Source organism: Rhinopithecus roxellana, chromosome 13 (genome assembly GCF_007565055.1).
Source record: "Rhinopithecus roxellana isolate Shanxi Qingling chromosome 13, ASM756505v1, whole genome shotgun sequence".
NCBI lineage: Eukaryota > Metazoa > Chordata > Mammalia > Primates > Cercopithecidae > Rhinopithecus > Rhinopithecus roxellana.
The window spans coordinates 57395331-57414810 of record NC_044561.1 but is presented as its reverse complement, the minus strand read 5'-3'; the positions used below and the strand labels follow the sequence as shown (position 1 = coordinate 57414810).

The window sequence follows — 19480 nt, the reverse complement described above, 5'->3', positions numbered from 1 at the left end:
TGTGACCTTGGCTCAGTGTAACCTTTGCCTCCTGGGTTCAAGTGATTCTTCAGCCTCAGCTTCCTGAGTAGCTGGGATTACAGGCACCTGCTATCATGCCTGGCTCCTTTTTTTTTTTTTTTAGCATTTTCAGTAGACAGGGGGTTTCGCCATGTTGCCCAGGCTGGTCTTGAACTCCTAGCCTCAAGTGATCCGCCCACCTCAGCGTCCCAAAGTGCTGGGATTACAGGCGTGACCAACTGCACTTCGCCTCTCTCCCTGTATCTTCATGTATCTTCAAAGCAAGAATGAGCTCCTGTCCCCTTGGTTAGGGTCGGGATCCCAGAGGTCCAGGGTCAAGGCTATGAACGCCTCCCAAGGAGGTGCATCCCTGCAAGAGGCTGCATCCAGCAGTCATGGAAGAGGCTCCCCTCGGTCCTGCTCCAATTCATGCTGGGGAAAGCAAGTGGAGGTGCCCCTTGAAGAAACGGTGACACCACCAATCTCAGGGGTTCTGTCCTGGCCTGCTGCCCTGGATCATCCAGCCTCTGCTGGGATGGGGAGCAGACGACGCCCTTCTTGGCTGGAGCTGAGGGTGGGGGGTCCCGCTTCCCCAAAGGTCTAGCCCTGGATTCCAGCCATGGGTCCTAATGTGCAGCGCCTGGCGCTACCCCGCCCCTCCAGGCCTGGCACTCGCCCTCAACAAATATGGCGCCGACGGCGTCACGCGCCTCACGGGCCAGGCGCGTCACGCGACAGGCCCGCAGGGCTTTCCGCGCGCCACTCTCATTCCCTCAGACTGGCTGCCAAGACAGGGAGCGGGAAGTATGATCTGGCTGGTGGCGGTGTCCTGGGCGGCTCTGGGGCCGCTGTTGTGTGGCTGCCCACAGGCGCTGCTGGGCGGGATGCTGTACACCAGGGAGAGCGCGTCGCGGGAGCACAAGGAGCTCCACGGCCTCTGAAGCTTCCAAGCCCACTTCTCCGACAACCGACGCCTGGGCTTCCAGAAGCAGAGGTACCGGCGACCGTTGCGAGAGGCGCCCGGAAGCCCGGCGGTGGGAATGGCGTAAGTCCCGGCGCCCTGCACCTTCCTTCACCTGAGTGCCACGGAGCTGGGGGCCCGGAGGAGGTTAAAGGTCAATGGCCTTGGGGGCGCGGGGTTGGAGGACTGGGGTACCGGGGGAAATACAGGGACCCGGAGAGCCAGGGCGGAGGAGACGCGGGGAGGAGGAAGTGCTCCTGTCCAGCCCCGTCCGGAGGCGAAGGCTGAGCTCGGGCAGTGTCCTTTCTAATATTTATTTTTAACTTTTGAAATGTGTTTGAGACTGGGTTTGACTCTGCCGCCCAGGTTGGAGCGGAATGGGGCAATCCTAACTTGTGAGCTCAAGCGATTCTCCCGCCCCAGCCTTGCAAGTTAGCTGGGACTGCCATGCCTAATTAAAAAAAAAAAGAAAGAAAGAAAAGTAACTTGGTAGGGCTTGGTGGCTCACGCCTGTAATCCCAGCACCTTGGGAGGCCTAGGCGGGCGGATCACTTGAGGCCAGGAGTTCAAGACCAGCCCGGGCAACGTGGTGAAACCCGTCTCTACTAAAAATACAAAAATTAGCAGGGCGTGGTGATGAGCACCTGTAATCCCAGCTACTTAGGAGGCAGAGGCAGGGGAATTGCTTGAACCAGGAAGGGGGAGGTTGCAGTGAGCCGAGATCACGCCATTGCACTCCAGCCTGTGTGACAGACTGAGACTCCATCTCAAAACAAAAACCAAGTTTTTGGTTTTGTTTTGTTTTTTAAGATACAGGGTCTCAGTACGTTCTCCAGGCTGATCTCGAACTCCTGACCTCAAGCCATCCTCCCACGTTGACTTCCCAAAGCGCTCATCACAAGCATGAGCCACCAGACACTCGTCAGGCCTGAGGAGCAGGCCCTGCACAGAGCTGGACCCGGGGATCGGGAGGAGGGGACAGTTTAGACATTCTGAGGTCGGCTCCGCTGAGGGAGGAAGGTAGCTTGGTTTTCAGGGTTCAGATAGAGGACAGACAGTGACATCAGGCCAAGGACACGACCCCGTTGCCCTCCTGACTTGGATGTGGTCAGCAGAGAAGTGGGATCCAGTGAGGTCTGGGCCGCGTTTGCCTGTGCTACATCCTCTTTTCCTTTTTCTTTTTTGAGACAGAGTCTCTCTGTGTCACCCAGGCTGCAGTGCGATGGCACAATCTTGGCTCACTGCAGCCTCTGCTCCTGGGTTCAAGTGATTCTCCTGCCTCAGCCTCCTGAGTAGCTGGGACTACAGGCGCCCGCCACCACTCCCAGTTAATTTTTGTATGTTTAGTAGAGATGGGGTTTCACTATATTGGCCAGGCTGGTCTGGAACTCCTGACCTTGTGATCCGCCTGCCTCTGCCTCCCGAAGTGCTGGGATTACAGGTGTGAACCACCGTGCCCAACCTACATCCTCTGTTTCTGACTTTGTGGTATTCAGTACAAGAGAGAGGAGAGGGCTGGCTGCCAGCGTGGGCCTCACTCACAGTGTCCTAAGCAGAGCTGCCCCATCCCCCTAAGCAGAGCTGCCCCATCCCCCTAAGCAGCCTTCCTCCCTGTGACAGGCTGTGGGTCATTTGCATCTTAGTCACAAGTCTGAACCTTCTTGCCTCCGGCTGGGATGTGCCCATGGGTTCACCCCTGTCTCAGGAGATACTGGGTCCCATCCGCTCCAACAAGGATCTCCTGGCCCCACTGGCCCAGGTGTACAACCTGCCCTGGCAGTTGACCTGTCATCAGCAAGTTCTCTGTCTTTTCCGCCAGGAGTCCCCGCCATGTGTCAGGCCTTGTGCTAGGCCTGGGGGCACAGCTGTGCAGCACACTGGTCCCGGATCCCTTTGGGGGCCTAGGAGCTGAACCCAGCCCTTGTCTTTACAGTCGGGCCCCACCTTGGACATACCGGTTCTCTCCATCTTCAATGACATCAGCCAGGACTGGGCATTTTGTCAGCTCGGTGTGGTAGTGAACGGGAGATGACCCTGGTGAAGCGATGGATCCAGGACCTGTACACAAGAGTGGTGCTGAGGATTGGCAGTGCCCACTTCTATGCCATTGTGGTCAGGGTGGCCAGGAGCAGGTGGGGCAGGTGAGTGGGCGCAGCTGCTGAACAGCATGGGACCCTCAGATTCCACCCACAGCCTGTCTCCTGGGGTGGGACTGTGGGGGGCCTTACCCTGCCCTGGGGGCTGTGCCCCGTGTAGGAGGATAGGTGGCCTGATCTACCCCACTGGGATGTCGTTCTTCCCGTCTAGCTGGCAGGCCCCTGAGCCCCATGCTGCGGTTTATGTGAGGGCGTGCCCAATAGCAGAGCCCCTCCTTATGCCCCAACCTGCCACCCCCTCCCCATGTCTCCTATTTCTGCAGTGGGTGAATGGTGTCCACACGCTAGAGCATGAGAGAGCTACCTCCCCTTTGAGGCTGACAGCAGCAGGCTGTTCCCGGTGGGCCTCTGCCCTCCCACCTCTGCATCACTGTCGCCATCAATAGCACGCTCACCCCCCCCCAACCCTGCCACCAGGGACCGTCCGTACATGACCAACACGTCCAAGTGAGTACCATCCTGCCTCCACTGCACACACCCACCTTTCCGCCCCACCCTGTGGTCTTCCTGCCAGGGACAGGGTGGCCTTCACAGAGAGGAGGCCCTGATCTGGGGAGGCAAGTGAGCAGAGGGCAAAAGACCCATGGCAAGGGCCCAGCGAACCACAGTCCTCCCGCCTTAGGTATCCCAAGGGTTACTTTGTCCAGAGCACAGACTTTGACTTCTTCAACTACGCGGGACTGCAGGGGTCTGTGCTTCTGTACATGACACCAACTACCTGCATCAATGACATCACCGTCACCACCAGCGTGGAGCGAGACAGTGGTAACGGCTTCTGGTAGGATCCTCCCTCAGCGGGGCCCAGGGTGGCTCTGTTTGTTCCCTATTTGGAAAGCTCTCCCAGGAAAAAGGTTCTCCCAGCATCTCTAAACTTTCACAGGTTCCCATCCACCTACGAAGCTAAAATCCAGGCTGTCTGAGCGGGCACGGGCTCCCGAGTGATCTCGTGTGGTTGATCTGGCTTGGAGAAGAAGGTCTGGCCTAACATTACATAGCTCAGGGTGGCAGTCCTGTCCCTTCCCCATGGTGCTGCTCTCACTCTAGCTCCCGTTGCTACACATCAGGCTTAAGGAACAGGCAGCTTCAGGGGGCCTGGTGCGGTGGCTCACGCCTGTCATCCCAGCTCTTTGTAAGGAGGACTTGGTAGGAGGATCACTTCAGGCCAAGAGTTCAAGGCCAGCCTGGGCAACATAGTGAGACCATCAGCACAAAAAATTAAAAAATTCACCAGGCATGGTGATGTGTGCCAGTAGTCCCAGCTGCTGAGGCAGGAGAATCAGTTGAGCCTTGTAGGTCAAGGGTGCAGTGAGCTGTGATCGCGTCACTGCACTCTGGTCTGGGCAACAGAGGGAGACCTTGTCTTTTTTATTTGTATTTGTTTTTGAGCTGGAGTCTCTGTAGGAGCTCAGACTGGAGGGCACTGCTGTACTCTTGGGTTCACTGCAACCTCCGCCTCCCAAGTTCAAGTGATTCTCCTCCCTCAGCCTCCCGAGTAGCTGGGATTACAGGTACCTTCCACTTAATCCAGCTAATTTTTGTATTTTTTTAAGTAGAGACAGGGTTTCTCCATGTAGGCCTGATTGGTCTTGAACTCTTCACCTCTGATTACTCAGCTGCCTCGGCCTCCCAATGTGCAAGGATTACAGGTGTGACCCACCATGCATGACTGGGATACCCTGTCTTTAAAAAAAAATTAATTTTTTTTAACATATCTTTTTCCTTTGAGAGATGAGGACTTGCCCAGGCTGGATGGCAGTGGTGCAATGACTGACAGCTGTTTTCTCCCTCCTCAGTCTTCCTAGCAGCTGGGACTGTAAGTGCATACAACCATGCTGACTAATTAAAAGAAAAAAAAAATTTAGAGATGCGGTCTCACTATGTTGCCCAGGCTAGTCTCACACTCCTGACCTCAAGATCTTCCCACCTTAGCCTCCCAAAGTGCTAGGATGTGAGCCAGCATCCCTGGCCCCAGTACCTATACTGATACATTATTATTAACTAAGCTTCATCTTGATTCAGATTTCTTTAGTATTTCCCATAATGTCCTTTTCCTATCCCAAGATCTCATCCAGGAGACCGTATTGTGTTTACTTCTTAAGTCTCCTCAGGATTGCTGGAGTGCAGTGACTCCATCTTGGCTCACTGCAACCTCCGACCACTGAGTTCAAGCTATTCTCCTGCCTCAGCCTCCCCAGTTGCTGGGATTACAGGCATCTGCCACCATGCCCAGCTAATTTTTTTTTTTTTTTAATTTTTTGAGAGGGAGTCTCCCTCTGCCCCCCAGGCTGGTGTACAGTGGGGCGATTTTGGCTCACTGCAACCTCTGCCTCCCGGGTTCAAATGATTCTCCTGCCTCAGCCTCCGAAGTAGCTGGGATTACAGGTGTGTACTGCGACTCGCTGCCTTTTTTTTTTTTTTTTTTGAGAGAGAGTTTAAGATGGGGTTTCATCACATTGGCCAGGCTGGTCTAGAACTTCTGGCCTCAGGTCATCCACCCACCTCAGCCTCCCAAAATGCTGGGATTACAGATGTGAGCAACTGTACCTGGGCTATTCTGCAGTTCACTTGCAAAATATTGTTCCCTTTACAATAAATTGTTCTATGCTGCATCACCTTTGCTGTGTGATTCTTATTTAAATTCTTTATTTATTTTCATTATTCATTCTTTTTGAAACAGGGTCTCACTATGTTGCCCAGGCTGGTCTCAAATCTTTGAGCTCAAGCAATATGCCCACCGTGGCCTCCCAAAGGGCTGAGATGACATGTATTAGTCACCACACCCAGCCTAAATTCTTTGAAACTGACACATGCAGTCCTACAACAGCTGTCAATCATTGTACCACTACAATCCAGCCTGGTTGACAGTGTAAGGCCTCATCTAACAAAAGGAAAAAGATATATTAAAAATAAATATATATATATATATATTTTTCTTAAAAATAGGGTATCCCAGTCATGCACGGTAGCTCACATCTATAATCCTTGCACTTTGGGAGGCCAAGGCAGGTGATTTATCTGAGGTCAGGAGTTCAAGACCAATGAGGCCTACATGGTGAAACCCCATCTCTACTAAAAAAAAAAAACACAAAAAATTAGCTGGACATGGTGGAAGGTGCCTGTAATCCCTGCTACTCGGGAGGCTGAGGCAGGAGAATCTCTTGAACTTGGGAGGCGGAGGTTGCAGTGAGCCCAAGAGTGCACCAGTGCCCTCCAGTCTGGGCTCCTACAGAGTGAGACTCCAGCTCAAAAACAAATACAAACAAAAAAGGCAGGGTCTCCCTCTGTTGCCCAGACCAGAGTGCAGCGACGCAATCATAGCTCACTGTACCCTTGACCTCCTAGGCTCAACTGATTCTCCTGCCTCAGTAGCTGGGAATACCAGCATGTATCACCATGCCTGGTGAATTTTTTAGTTTTTTGTGCTGATGGTCTCACTATGTTGCCCAGGCTGGTCTTGAACTCTTGACCTGAAGTGATCCTCCTACCAAGTCCTCCTTACAAAGAGCTGGGATGACAGGCGTGAGACACTGCACCAGGCCCCCCGAAGCTGCCTGTTCCTTGAGTACGATGTGTAGCAACAGGAGCTAGAGTGAGAGCAGCACTGTGGGGAAGGGACAGGACTGCCATCCTGAGCTATGTGACCTTAGGCCAGACCCCTCTTCTCCAAGTGAGACCAACCACATGAGTGATCTCGGGAGCCCGTGCCTGCTCAGACCGGCTGGATTTAACTTTGTAGGTGGATGGGTACCTGTGAAGGTTTAGAGATGCTGGAAGAACCTTTTTCCTGGGAAAGCTTTCCAAATAGGGAACAAACAGCCATCCCAGGCCCCGCTGAGGGAGGATCCTACCAGAAGCCCTTACCACTGCCTCACTCCACACCTGTGGTGATGGTGATGTCATCGATCTAGGTAGTTTGTGTCATGTACAGAAGCACAGACTGCTGCAGTCTCATGTAGTTGAAGAAGTCAAAGTCTGTGTTCTGGACAAAGTAACCCTTGGGATACCTAGGGTGGGAGGACTGTGGTTCGCTGGGCCCTTGCCGTGGGTCTTTTGCCCTCAGCTCATTTGCCTCCCCAGATGCAGGGCCTCCTCTCTGTGAAGGCTTATTTTTAAATAATTCTTAATTTTCTTTCATTTTGCTAATAATTTAGAGTATAATTATATAATGATGTTAACATTTTTTGGGGGGTGGAACGGGGTCTTACTCTGTCACCCAGGCTGGAGTGTAATGGCTCAATCATGCTTCCCTGCAGCCTCAAATTCCTGGGCTCAAGTGATCCTCCCACCTCAGCCTCCCAAACAGCTGGGACTACAGCCACGCACCACCATGCCCAGCTCATTTTTCTATTTTTTTGAAGACAGGGTCTTGCTAGGTTGCCCTGGGGGGTGTCAAATTCCTGATCTCAAGCAATCTGCCCGCCTTGGCTTTCCAAAGTGCTGGGATTACAGGCATAAACCACCGTCCCTGGCCTAATAATGTAGAATATTACTTAATGTTTCATAATATGATTGTTAAAGTTTGTATTTGAAATATATTTAAATACGTAGTTTGATCTTTTGAAAAACATTTGAATTCCTAACAGATTATAAAATACTAGTTGTGCCCAGGAGGCAGAGGTTGCAATGAACAGATCACACTACTGCACTCCAGCCGGGGTGACGGAGCAAGACTCCAACTCCAACGGTGGCTCACACCTATAATCACACCACTTTGGGAGGCTGAGGCAGGTGGATCACCTAAAGTCGGGAGTTCAAGACCAGCCTGACCAACATGGAGAAATGCTATCTCTACTAAAAATACTAAATTAGCCAGATGTGGTGGGGCAGCTTGTAATCCCAACTACTTGGGAGGCTGATGCAGAAGAATCACTTGAAACCAGGAGGTGGAGGTTGCAGTGAGCCGACATCTCGCCATTGCACTCCAGCCTGGGCAACAAGAGTGAAACCCCATTTGAAAATAAAACAAATTTTTTTTGTATTGAAAAATTGGACCAGGCTGGAGCACAGTGGCACAGTCACATCTCACTGCAGCGGCAAACTCCTGGGCTCAAGCAATTCTCCCTCCTCAGCCTCCCTAGCAGCTAGGACTGTAAGTGCATACCACCATGCTGACTAACTAAAAGAAAAAAAAAAAAGTTAGAGAGATGTAGTCTCGCTATGTTGCCTAGGTCTCATACTCCTGACCTCAAGATCTTCCCATCTTAGCCTCCCAAAGTGCTGGATGAGAGCCACCATCCCCAATCCCAGTAAACCAATACTGATACATTATGATTAACTAAGGTTCATATTGATTTAGATTTCTTTACTATTTCCCATAATGTCCTTTTCCTGTCCCAAGATCTCATCCAGGAGACCATGCTATCTTTAGTTCTTAAGTCTCCTCAGGATTGCTGGAGTGCAGTGACTCCATCTTGGCTCACTGCAACCTCTGACCACTGAGTTCAAGCTATTCTCCTGCCTCAGCCTCCCCAGTTGCTGGGATTACAGGCACCTGCCACCATGCCAGCAGTGCAGTGGGGCGATCTTGGCTCACTGCAACCTCTGCCTCCCGGGTTCAAATGATTCTCCTGCCTCAGTCTCCCAAGTAGCTGGGATTACAGGTGTGTGCTGCCACTCATTGTCTTGTCTTGTCTTTTTTTTTCTTTTGGAGACAGAGTTTGAGATGGGGTTTCACCACATTGGCCAGGCTGGTCTAGAACTTCTGGCCTCAGGTCATCCACCCACCTCAGCCTCCCAAAGTGCTGGGATTACAGGTGTCAGCCACTGTGCCCAGGCTATTCTGCACTTCACTTGCAAAATATTTTTCCCTTTACAATAAATTGCTCTATGCTGCATCACCTTTGCTGTGTGATTCTTATTTAAATTCTTTATTTATTTTCATTATTTATTCTTTTTGAAACATGGTCTCACTATGTTGCCTAGGCTGATCTCAAACCTTTGAGCTCAAGCAATCCGCCCACCGTGGCCTCCCAAAGTGCTGGGATGACAGGCATTAGCCACCACACCCACCCTAAATTCTTTGAAACTAACAACTGCGGCCCCACAACAGCTGTCAATCATTGTACCACTGCCATCCAGCCTGGTTGACAGTGTAAGCCCTCATCTCACAAAAGGAAAAAGATATATTAAAAATAAATAAATAAATAAATAATTTTTTTTTTTCCTTAAAACCAGGGTATCCCAGTTATGCACGGTAGCTCACACCTGTAATCCTTTCACTTTGGGAGGCCGAGGCAGGTGAGTCATCTGAGGTCAGGAGTTCAAGACCAACCAGGCCTACATGGTGAAACCCCATCTCTACTAAAGAAAACCCACGAAAATTAGCTGGGCATGGTGGAAGGTGCCTGTAATCCCTGCTACTCGGAGGCTGAGGCAGGAGAATCACTTGAACTTGGTAGGTGGAGGTTGCAGTGTGCCCAAGAGTGCACCAGTGCCCTCCAGTCTGGGCTCCTAGAGAGTGAGACTCCAGCTCAAAAACAAATACAAACAAAGAAGACAGGGTCTCCCTCTGTTGCCCAGACCAGAGTGCAGTGACGCGGTCACAGCTCACCGCACCCTTCACCTCCCATGCTCAACTGATTCTCCTGTCTCAGCAGCTGGGACTACCGGCACACATCACCATGACTGGTGAATTTTTAAATTTTTTGTGCTGATGGTCTCGCTATGTTGCCCAGGCTGGTCTTGAACTCTTGGCCTGAAGTGATCCTCCTACCAAGTCCTCCTTACAAAGAGCTGGAATGACCGGCATGAGCCACCGCACCAGGCCCCCCGAAGCTGCCTGTTCCTTGAGCATGATGTGTAGCAACGGGAGCTAGAGTGAGAGCAGCACCATGGGGAAGGGACAGGACTGCCACCCTGAGCTATGTGACGTTAGGCCAGACCCCTCTTCTCCAAGCGAGATCAACCACATGAGTGATCTCGGGAGCCCGTGCCCACTCAGACAGCCTGGATTTTAGCTTCGTAGGTTGATGGGAACCTGTGAAGGTTTAGAGATGCTGGGAGAACCTTTTTCCTGGGAGAGCTTTCCAAATAGGGAACAAACAGAGCCACCCTGGGCCCCGCTGATGGCGGATCCTACCAGAAACTCTCACCTCTGTCTCACACCACACCGGTGGTGACGGTGATGTCATCAATGTAGGTAGTTGGTGTCGTGTGCAGAAACAAAGGCTGCTGTAGTCCCGCATAGTTGAAGAAGTCAAAGTCTGTGTTCTGGACAAAGTACCCCTTGGGATACCTAGGGTGGGAGGACTGTGGTTCGCTGGGCCCTTGCCATGGGTCTTTTGCCCTCAGCTCACTTGCCTCCCCAGATCCAGGGCCTCCTCTCTGCGAAGGCCACCCTGTCCCTCGCAGGAAGACCACAGGGTGAGGCAGGAAGGTGTGTGCACACAGTGGAGGCAGGATGGTACTCACTTGGAGTTGAAGGTCATGTACCGATGGTGGCTGGTGGCACGGTGGGGGGCGAGCGTATTGTTGATGGCAACAGTGATGCAGAGGCGGGAGGGCAGGGGCCCCACCTGGAACAGGCTGCTGCTGTCAGTCTCAAAGGGGAGGTAGCCCCTTCATGCTCTAGCGTGTCAACCCCATTCACCCACTGCAGACATAGGAGATATGGGGAGTCGGTGGCAGGTCAGGGCATGAGGAGGGGCTCTGCTATCGGGCACTCCCTCACATAACCTGCAGCATGGGGCTCAGGGACCTGCCAGCCAGACGGGAAGAATGACATGTTGGCCAGGCTGGTATCGAACTCCTGACCTCAAGTGATCCACCTGCTTTACCCTCCCAGAGTGCTGGAATAGTAGGCATGAGCCACTGCACCTTGCCTATTTTTAAATAATACTTAATTTTCTTTCATGTTGCTAATAATTCAGAGTACAATTATATAATGATGTCAACTTTTTTTGGTGGGTGGGACAGGGTCTCACTCTGTCACCCAGGCTGGAGTGCAATGGCTCAGTCATGCTTCCCTGCAGCCTCAAATTCCGGGGCTCATGTGATCTTCCCACCTCAGCCTCCCAAACAGCTGGGACTACAGCCACGCACCACCATGCCCAGCTCATTTTTCTATACTTGTGGAGACAAGGTCTTGCTATGTTGCCCAGGGGGGTCTCAAACTCCTGAGCTCAAGCAATCTGCCCGCCTTGGCTTCCCAAAGTGCTGGGATTATAGGCATAAACCACTGTCCCTGGCCTAGTAATGTAGAATTTTACTTAATGCTTCATATCATTTTAAAAGTTTGTATTTGAAATGTATTTAAATATGTAGTTTGATCTTTTGAAAAACATTTGAATTCCTAACAGATTATAAAATACTAGTTGTGCCCAGGAGGCAGAGGTTGCAATGCACAGAGATCAAACTGCTGCACTCCAGCCTAGGTGACAGAGCAAGATGCCAGCTCAAAAAAAAAAAAAAAAAAAAAGATAGTTGTGTTAGGGTTCAAACCAGAGAAACAGAACCAGTAGGAGAGATACACAGATTCAGATATAGAAAAACATATAGTGACACACATCTGCATAGATATGTAAAAGGTTGGCTTCTGACCAGGCACAGTGGCTCACGCCTATAATCCTAGCATTTTGGGAGGCCAAGGCAGGTGGATCAGCTAATGGTCGGGAGTTCAAGACCAGTCTAACCAACATGGAGAAACCCTGTCTATACTAACAATACAAAATTAGCCAGACGTGGTGGCAAATGTCTGTAATCCCAGCTACTCAGGAGGCTGACGCAGAAGAATCACTTGAATCCAGGAGGCGGAGGTTGCAGTGAGCCGAGATCTCACCATTGCACTCCAGCCTGGGCAACAAGAGCTAAACCTCATCTCAAAAATTAATTTTTTTTAATGAAAAACTTTTTGGAGATAAGGGGTCTTGCCCTACTCACCAGGCTGGAGCACAGTGGCACAGTCACACCTGACTGCATCCTCAAACTCCTGGGCTCAAGCAATACTCCCTACTCAGTCTCCCTAGCAGCTGGGACTGTAAGTGCATACCACCATGCTGACCAATTAAAAGAAAAAAAATGTATAGAGATGCGGTCTCACTATGTTGCCCTGGCTAGTCTCACACTCCTGACCTCAGGATCTTCCTACCTTAGCCTCCCAAAATGCTAGGATGTGAGCCACCATCCCCGGCCCCAATAAACCAATACTGATACATTATTATTAACTAAGCTTCATCTTGATTCAGATTTCTTTACTATTTCCCATAATGTCCTTTTCCTGTCCCAAGATCTCATCCAGGAGATCATACTACGTTTAGTTCTTAAGTCTCCTCAGGATTGCTGGAGTGCAGTGACTCCATCTCGGCTCACTGCAACCTCAGACCACTGAGTTCAAGCTATTCTCCTGCCTCAGCCTCCCAAGTTGCTGGGATTTCAGGAACCTGCCACCATGCCCTGCTAATTTTTTTTTTTTTTTTTTTTTTTTTTTTTTAAGAGGGAGACTCTCTCTGTCACCAGGCTGGAGTGCAGTGAGGCGATCTTGGCTCACTGCAACCTCTGCTTCCTGAGTTCAAATGATTCTCCTGCCTCAGCTTCCCAAGTAGCTGGGATTATAGGTGTGTGCCACCACTCACTGCTTTTTTTTTTTTTCCGAGACAGAGTTTGAGATGGGGTTTCACCACGTTGGCCAGGCTGGTCTAGAACTCCTAGCCTCAGGTCATCCCCCACCTTAGCCGCCCAAAGTGCTGGGATTACAGGTCTGAGCCACCCGCCCAGCTTGGCTAGTTTATTTTTATTGTTTTTTCTTTTTAATGCGGTAGGTGGGGTCTTGCTCTGTTGCCCAAGCCTCCTGAAGTGCTAGTATTATAGGCGTGAGCTGAATGCTGAGTTAGAAATGCATGATTGTAAGGAAGAAAAGGGGGGTGGGCATGGTGGCTCGCACCTGTAATCCCAGCACTTTGGGAGGCTGAGGCAGGCAGATCACTGAAGGCCAGGAGTTCGAGGCCAGCCTAGCAAACATGGTGAAACCCCGTCTGTACTAAAAACACAAAAATTAACCGGGCACAGTTGGTCACCCCATATTCCCAGCACTCTGGGAAGCCAAGGCAGGCACCTGAGGTCAGGACACTAAAACCAGCCTGGCCAACATGATGAAACCCTGTCTCTACTAAAAAATGCAAGTTGGCCAGGCATGGTAGCTCACGCCTGTAATCCCAGCACTTTGGAAGATCAAGGCGGGCGGATCACAAGGTCAAGAGATGGAGACCATCCTGGCCAACATGGTGAAACTCCATCTCTACTAGAAATACAAAAATTAGCCAGGTGTGGTGGCACGCACCTGTAGTCCCAGCTACTTGGGAGGCTGAGGCAGGAGAATCGCTTGAACCTGCAAGGTTAAGGTTGCAATGAGCTGAAATCACACCCCTGCACTCCAGCCTGGGCAACAGAGCAATACTTTGTCAAAAAAAAAAAAAAAAAAAAAGCAAAAGTTAGCTGGGCATGGTGGCACACATCTATAATCCCAGCTATTTGGGAAGCTGAGGCAGAAACGTCACCTGAGCCTGGGAAGTCGAGGCTGTAGTGAACCGAGATCGTGCCACTGTACTCCAGCCTGGGCAATCGGAGTGAGACCGTTTCAAAAACAAAACAAGCCAAGTCCATGCACTCATGCATGCCTGTAATCCCTGCTACTCAGGAGGCTGAGGCAGAAGAATGACTTGAACCCAGGAGGCCGAGGTTGTAGTGAGCCAAGATCTCACCACTGTCCTCCAGCCTGGGTGACACAAGAAAACTCCGTCTCTAAAACAGAAAAAGAAAACCACAATTTGGGTAGGTAGATATGTGGTTCCCTGAACTATCCAGGTATGGACAGCCCTCCCATTGGGCTGGGACTGGGCACTGATCTCGCATAGCACATGCCCACCCATCTGCCACCTGCCAGGGTCTCCTTCCCAATCCAGCCCAGGGCAACCAGGGGGCACTCACTTGATGTAGTAGCAGGCAGATTCCAGGTAGGACGCAGGCTCCCTTGGGCAGACCACATCACCATGGCGGGGTGAATCTGGTCTGTGCGCAGCAGTTCTTCCATCACCCACATGTAGTGATGCAGACACGTTGTTGAAGAGCTGCCAGGGGGCCAGGAGGGAAGGGACAGAGGGTCATGGTGTGGCCCACAGGCTGGCCAGGCAGAGCAGCTGTGCGGTGGGGACTCATAGCAGCACCAGGCCCACAGCGGGACACTCATCAATGACCACACTCCCATACCGGTCACACATCTGCAGCATCTCTTCCCCGTAGGGATAGTGGCTGGTGTGGAAGGCGTTGGTGTCAAGGCAGCGAAGCAGGTTGAAGTCCTTCACCAGCAGCAGTCGAAGTCCTTCCCTCGGATCTAGGGGACAGCAGAGCCCAGTGACCTGTCCCTGTCAAAGCTGCACTTTCTCCAAGAGCCAGGACCCTGGAGAGCCACGCCATGAGCCCCCTCTCCAGTCCAACCACCAGCTCCACTGCAGGGTCGTTTGGAGCCATTTGCCTTATCACCCTGAGCTGCCACAGGGAAGCTCATTTGCCTCATCGGCCTGAACTGCGGGACACAGGGAAGGCAAAAGTAGAAGGTGACCAGAAGCAGCCCCCACGAGGACCCAGGAGCCCCAGTGCGTGTCTACATTCTCATGCTTCTTGACTCCGTGGAAATAGAAAGGTTTCCCATTGATGAGGAACGGGCTCTCGGTGACAGCCACAGTGCGGATCCCCTACAGAGAGTGTGCAGAAGTTAGAAAAAGGCTCCAGTGATATCTGTGCAGTCAGCCGCACCTACAACACCAAAGCGCCAGGTGCGACCACCCCAACAGCCTGAGCCCCACCTGGCCTGGCCTGCCCTGCAGCAGGAAGACCCCCAGTGCACCTCAGCAGCCGCCTCTGGGCCTGCAAGCAGAGAAGCAGCAATCAGAGGCTCTGCCCTTTCCTGGCTGACCTTGGGACCTGCCCTTCAATATCGGGCCTTCTCCTTGACCAGACGAGGTGGCTCATGCCTGGAATCCCCAGTCTTTGGGAGGCTAAGGCAGTAGGATCACTTGAATCCAGTTCAAGACCAGCCTGGGCAACAGAGTGAGACCCCAACTCTACAAAAAACATTTTGTTTTGAGACAGTCTCACTCTGTCACCCAGGATGAAGTGATCTCAACTCACCACAGCCTCTGCCTCCCAGGTTCAAGCAATTCTCCTGCCTCGGCCTCCCAAGTGGCTGGGATTACAGATGCCCAGCAAATTTTCATATTTCAGTAGAGATGGTGTTTCACCATGTTGGCCAGGCTGGTCTCGAACTCCTGATTATCAGTGGAGAAACTCCCTTTCTGGGAGTCTTCCATGATGAATTCCTAAGGAGCTGGGAGAGGTGTTACTCTAAGCACATTCTGGGTCGTCTTCTGGCTGCACATGGGTTGTAGCTGTACATGCTTGTTCACACATCACACGTCTCAGTGCCGTGGTTGGCACTTCTGAAGGAAACGGTCACTTCCTTGACTACCTGCTCTGCCTGAAGATCATAGCTTGTTGCAGCTCCAAACTCCTGGCTCGAGCAATCCTCCCTCTTCAGCCTCCCAAGTACCTGGGGTTGCTGGGACTACAGGCAAGCACCACCATGCCCAGCTAATTTTTGTTATTTTTAGGGAAGATGTGGTTTCCCTATGTTACCCAGGCTGATCTTGAACTGCTGGGCTCAAGCCATCCTCCCACTTGAGCCTCCCTGTGTTGGTGTGTTGGGATTACAGGTATGACTACTGTGCCTGGTCAAAAGCGTGTTTTTGTTTTGTTTTGTTTTTTGAGACAGAGTCTTGCGCTGTCACCCAGGATGGAGTGATGCAGTGGCATGATCTTGGCTCACTGCAACCTCTGCCTCTGAGGTTCAAACAGTTCTCCTGCCTCAGCCTCCCAAGTAGCTGGGATTACAGACGTGTTCTACCACACCCGGCTAATTTTTGTATTTTTAGTAGAGATGGGGTTTTGCCATGTTGACTAGGCTGGTCTTGAACTCCTGACCTCAGGTGTTCCACCCCTCTCAGCCCCCCAAAGTGCTGGGATTACAGGCATGAGCTACTGCACCTGGCCCCAAAAAATGTTTTTTTTTAAATTCAGAAAAACACACCAGGAGCAGTGGCTCATGCCTCCAATCCCAGCATCTTGGGAGGCTGAGGCAGGTGGATCACCTGAGATCAGGAGTTCGAGACCAGCCTGGCCAACATGGTGACACACCATCCCTACTGAAATATGAAAATTTGCTGGGCATCTGTAATCCCAGCCACTTGGGAGGCCGAGGCAGGAGAATTGCTTGAACCTGGGAGGCAGAGGCTGTGGTGAGTTGAGATCACTTCATCCTGGGTGACAGAGTGAGACTGTCTCAAAACAAAATGTTTTTTGTAGAGTTGGGGTCTCACTCTGTTGCCCAGGCTGGTCTTGAACTGGATTCAAGTGATCCTGCTGCCTTAGCCTCCCAAAGACTGGCGATTCCAGGCATGAGCCACCTCATCTGATCAAGGAGAAGGCCCGATATTGAAGGGCAGGTCCCAAGGTCAGCCAGGAAAGGGCAGAGCCTCTGATTGCTGCTTCTCTGCTTGCAGGCCCAGAGGTGGCTGCTGGGGTACACTGGGGGTCTTCCTGCTGCAGGACAGACCAGGCCAGGTGGGGCTCAGGCTGTTGGGGTGGTCGCACCTGGCGCTTTCGTGTCGTAGGTGCGGCTGACTGCACAGACATCACTGGAGCCTTTTTCTAACTTCTACACACTCTCTGTAGGGGATCCGCACTGTGGCTGTCACCGAGAGCCCGTTCCTCATCAATGGGAAACCTTTCTATTTCCACGGAGTCCAGAAGCATGAGAATGTAGACGTGCACTGGGGCTCCTGGGTCTTCGTGGGGGCTGCTTCTGGTCACCTTCCACTTTTGCCTTCCCTGTGTCCCACAGTTCAGGCCGATGAGGAAAATGAGCTTTCCTGTGGCAGCTCAGGGTGATAAGGCAAATGGCTCCAAACCACCTCGCAGTGGAGCCAGTGGTTGGACTGGAGAGGGGGCTCATGACGTGGCTCTCCAGGGTCCTGGCTCTTGGAGAAAGTGCAGCTTCGACAGGGACAGGTCACTGGGCTCTGCTGTCCCCTGGATTCGAGGGAAGGACTTCGTCTGTCTGCTGCTGGTGAAGGACTTCAACCTGCTTAGCTGCCTTGACACCAACACCTTCCGCAACAGCACTATCCCTACGGGGAAGAGATGCTGCAGATGTGTGACTGGTATGGGATTGTGGTCATTGATGAGTGTCCCGCTATGGGCCTGGTGCTGCTATGAGTCCCCACCGCACAGCTGCTCTGCCTGGCCAGCCTGTGGGCCACACCATGACCCTCTTTCCCTTCCCTCCTGGACCCTGGCAGCTCTTCAACAACGTGTCTATACATCACTACATGTGGGTGATGGAAGAACTGCTGCGCACAGACCAGATTCACCCCGCCATGGTGATGTGGTCTGCCCAAGGGAGCCTGCATTCTACCTGGAATCTGCCTGCTATTACATCAAGTGAGTGCCCCCTGGCTGCCCTGGGCTGGATTGGGAAGGAGACCCTGGCAGGTGGCAGATGGGTGGACGTGTGCTATGCGAGATCAGTGTCCAGTCCCAGCCCAATGGGAGGGCTGTCCATACCTGGATAGTTCAGGGAACCACATATCTACCTACCCAAATTGTGGTTTTCTTTTTCTATTTTTGAGATGGAGTTTTGCTGTGTCACCCAGGCTGGAAGACAGTGGTGAGATCTTGGCTGACTACAACCTCGGCCTCCTGGGTTCAAGTCATTCTTCTGCCTCAGCCTCCTGAGTAGCTGGGATTGCATCCACTCAGCTGGTTTTGTTTTTGAAACAGGGTCTCACTCCAGTTGCCCAGGCTGGAGTACAGTGGCACGATCTCGGTTCACTACAGCCTCGACTTCCCTGGCTCAGGTGACCTTTCTGCCTCAGCCTCCCAAATAGCTGGGATTATAGATGTGTGTCACCATGCCCAGCTGACTTTTACTTTTTTTTTTTTTTTTTTTTTTGACAAAGTCTTGCTCTGTTGTCCAGGCTGGAGTGCAGTGGTGTGATCTCACCTCATTGCGACCTTAACCTTGCAGGTTCAAGCGATTCTCCTGCCTCAGCCTCCCAAGTAGCTGGGACTACAGGTGCGTGCCACCACACCTGGCTAATTTTTGTATTTCTAATAGAGATGGAGTTTCACCATGTTGGCCAGGATGGTCTCCATCTCTTGACCTTGTGATCCGCCCGCCTTGATCTTCCAAAGTGCTGGGATTACAGGCGTGAGCTACCATGCCTGGCCAACTTGCATTTTTTAGTAGAGACAGGGTTTCATCATGTTGGCCAGGCTGGTTTTAGTGTCCTGACCTCAGGTGCCTGCCTTGGCCTCCCAGAGTGCTGGGAATATGGGGTGACCAACTGTGCCCGGTTAATTTTTGTGTTTTTAGTACAGACAGGGTTTCACCATGTTTGCTAGGCTGGCCTCGAACTCCTGGCCTTCAGTGATCTGCCTGCCTCAGCCTCCCAAAGTGCTGGGATTACAGGTGCGAGCCACCATGCCCACCCCCCTTTTCTTCCTTACAATCATGCATTTCTAACTCAGCGTTCAGCTCACGCCTATAATCCTAGCACTTTGGGAGGCTTGGACAACAGAGCAAGACCCCAGCTACCGCATTAAAAAGAAAAAACAATAAAAATAAACTAGCCAAGCTGGGTGGGTGGCTCACACCTGTAATCCCAGCACTTTGCGGGGCTGAGGTGGGGGATGACCTGAGGCCAGGAGTTCTAGACCAGCCTGGCCAACGTGGTGAAACCCCATCTCAAACTCTGTCTTGGAGAAAAAAAAAAAGCAGTGAGTGGTGGCACACACCTATAATCCCAGCTACTTGGGAGGTAGAGGCAGGAGAATCATTTGAACCCAGGAGGCAGAGGTTGCAGTGAGCCAAGATCACCTCACTGCACTCCAGCCTGGTGACAGAGGGCGTCTCCCTCTTAAAAAAAAAAAAAAAAAATTAGCAGGGCATGGTGGCAGGTTCCTGAAATCCCAGCAACTTGGGAGGCTGAGGCAGGAGAATAGCTTGAACTCAGTGATCAGAGGTTGCAGTGAGCCGAGATGGAGTCACTGCACTCCAGCAATCCTGAGGAGACTTAAGAACTAAACGTAGTATGATCTCCTGGATGAGATCTTGGGACAGGGAAAGGACTTTAGGGGAAATAGTAAAGAAATCTGAATCAAGATGAAGCTTAGTTAATAATAATGTATCAGTATTGGTTTATTGGGGCCGGGGATGGTGGCTCACATCCTAGCATTTTGGGAGGCTAAGGTGGGAAGATCCTGAGGTCACGAGTGTGAGACTAGCATGGGCAACATAGTGAGACCGCATCTCTCT

At 51.8% G+C, this 19480-nt stretch overlaps 1 protein-coding gene and 1 pseudogene across 2 annotated transcripts in view; both read left to right on the top strand.

Moving 5' to 3' along the window:
- The first annotated feature begins 156 nt into the window (after positions 1 to 156).
- LOC104653683 lies at positions 157 to 17608 on the top strand (annotated as a pseudogene).
- The window catches only part of LOC104678111 (immunoglobulin lambda-like polypeptide 1), a 32828-nt gene continuing 18094 nt past the window's right edge, over positions 4747 to 19480 (top strand). Inside the window, exon 1 of one of the 2 annotated variants that reach the window (XM_030914746.1) lies at positions 4747 to 4930. The gene's annotated coding sequence lies outside the window, so the exon portion shown is untranslated. Of the gene's footprint in view, positions 4931 to 17494; positions 17605 to 19480 lie in introns of those variants that run through there. The other variant, XM_030914747.1, reaches the window with a different exon arrangement.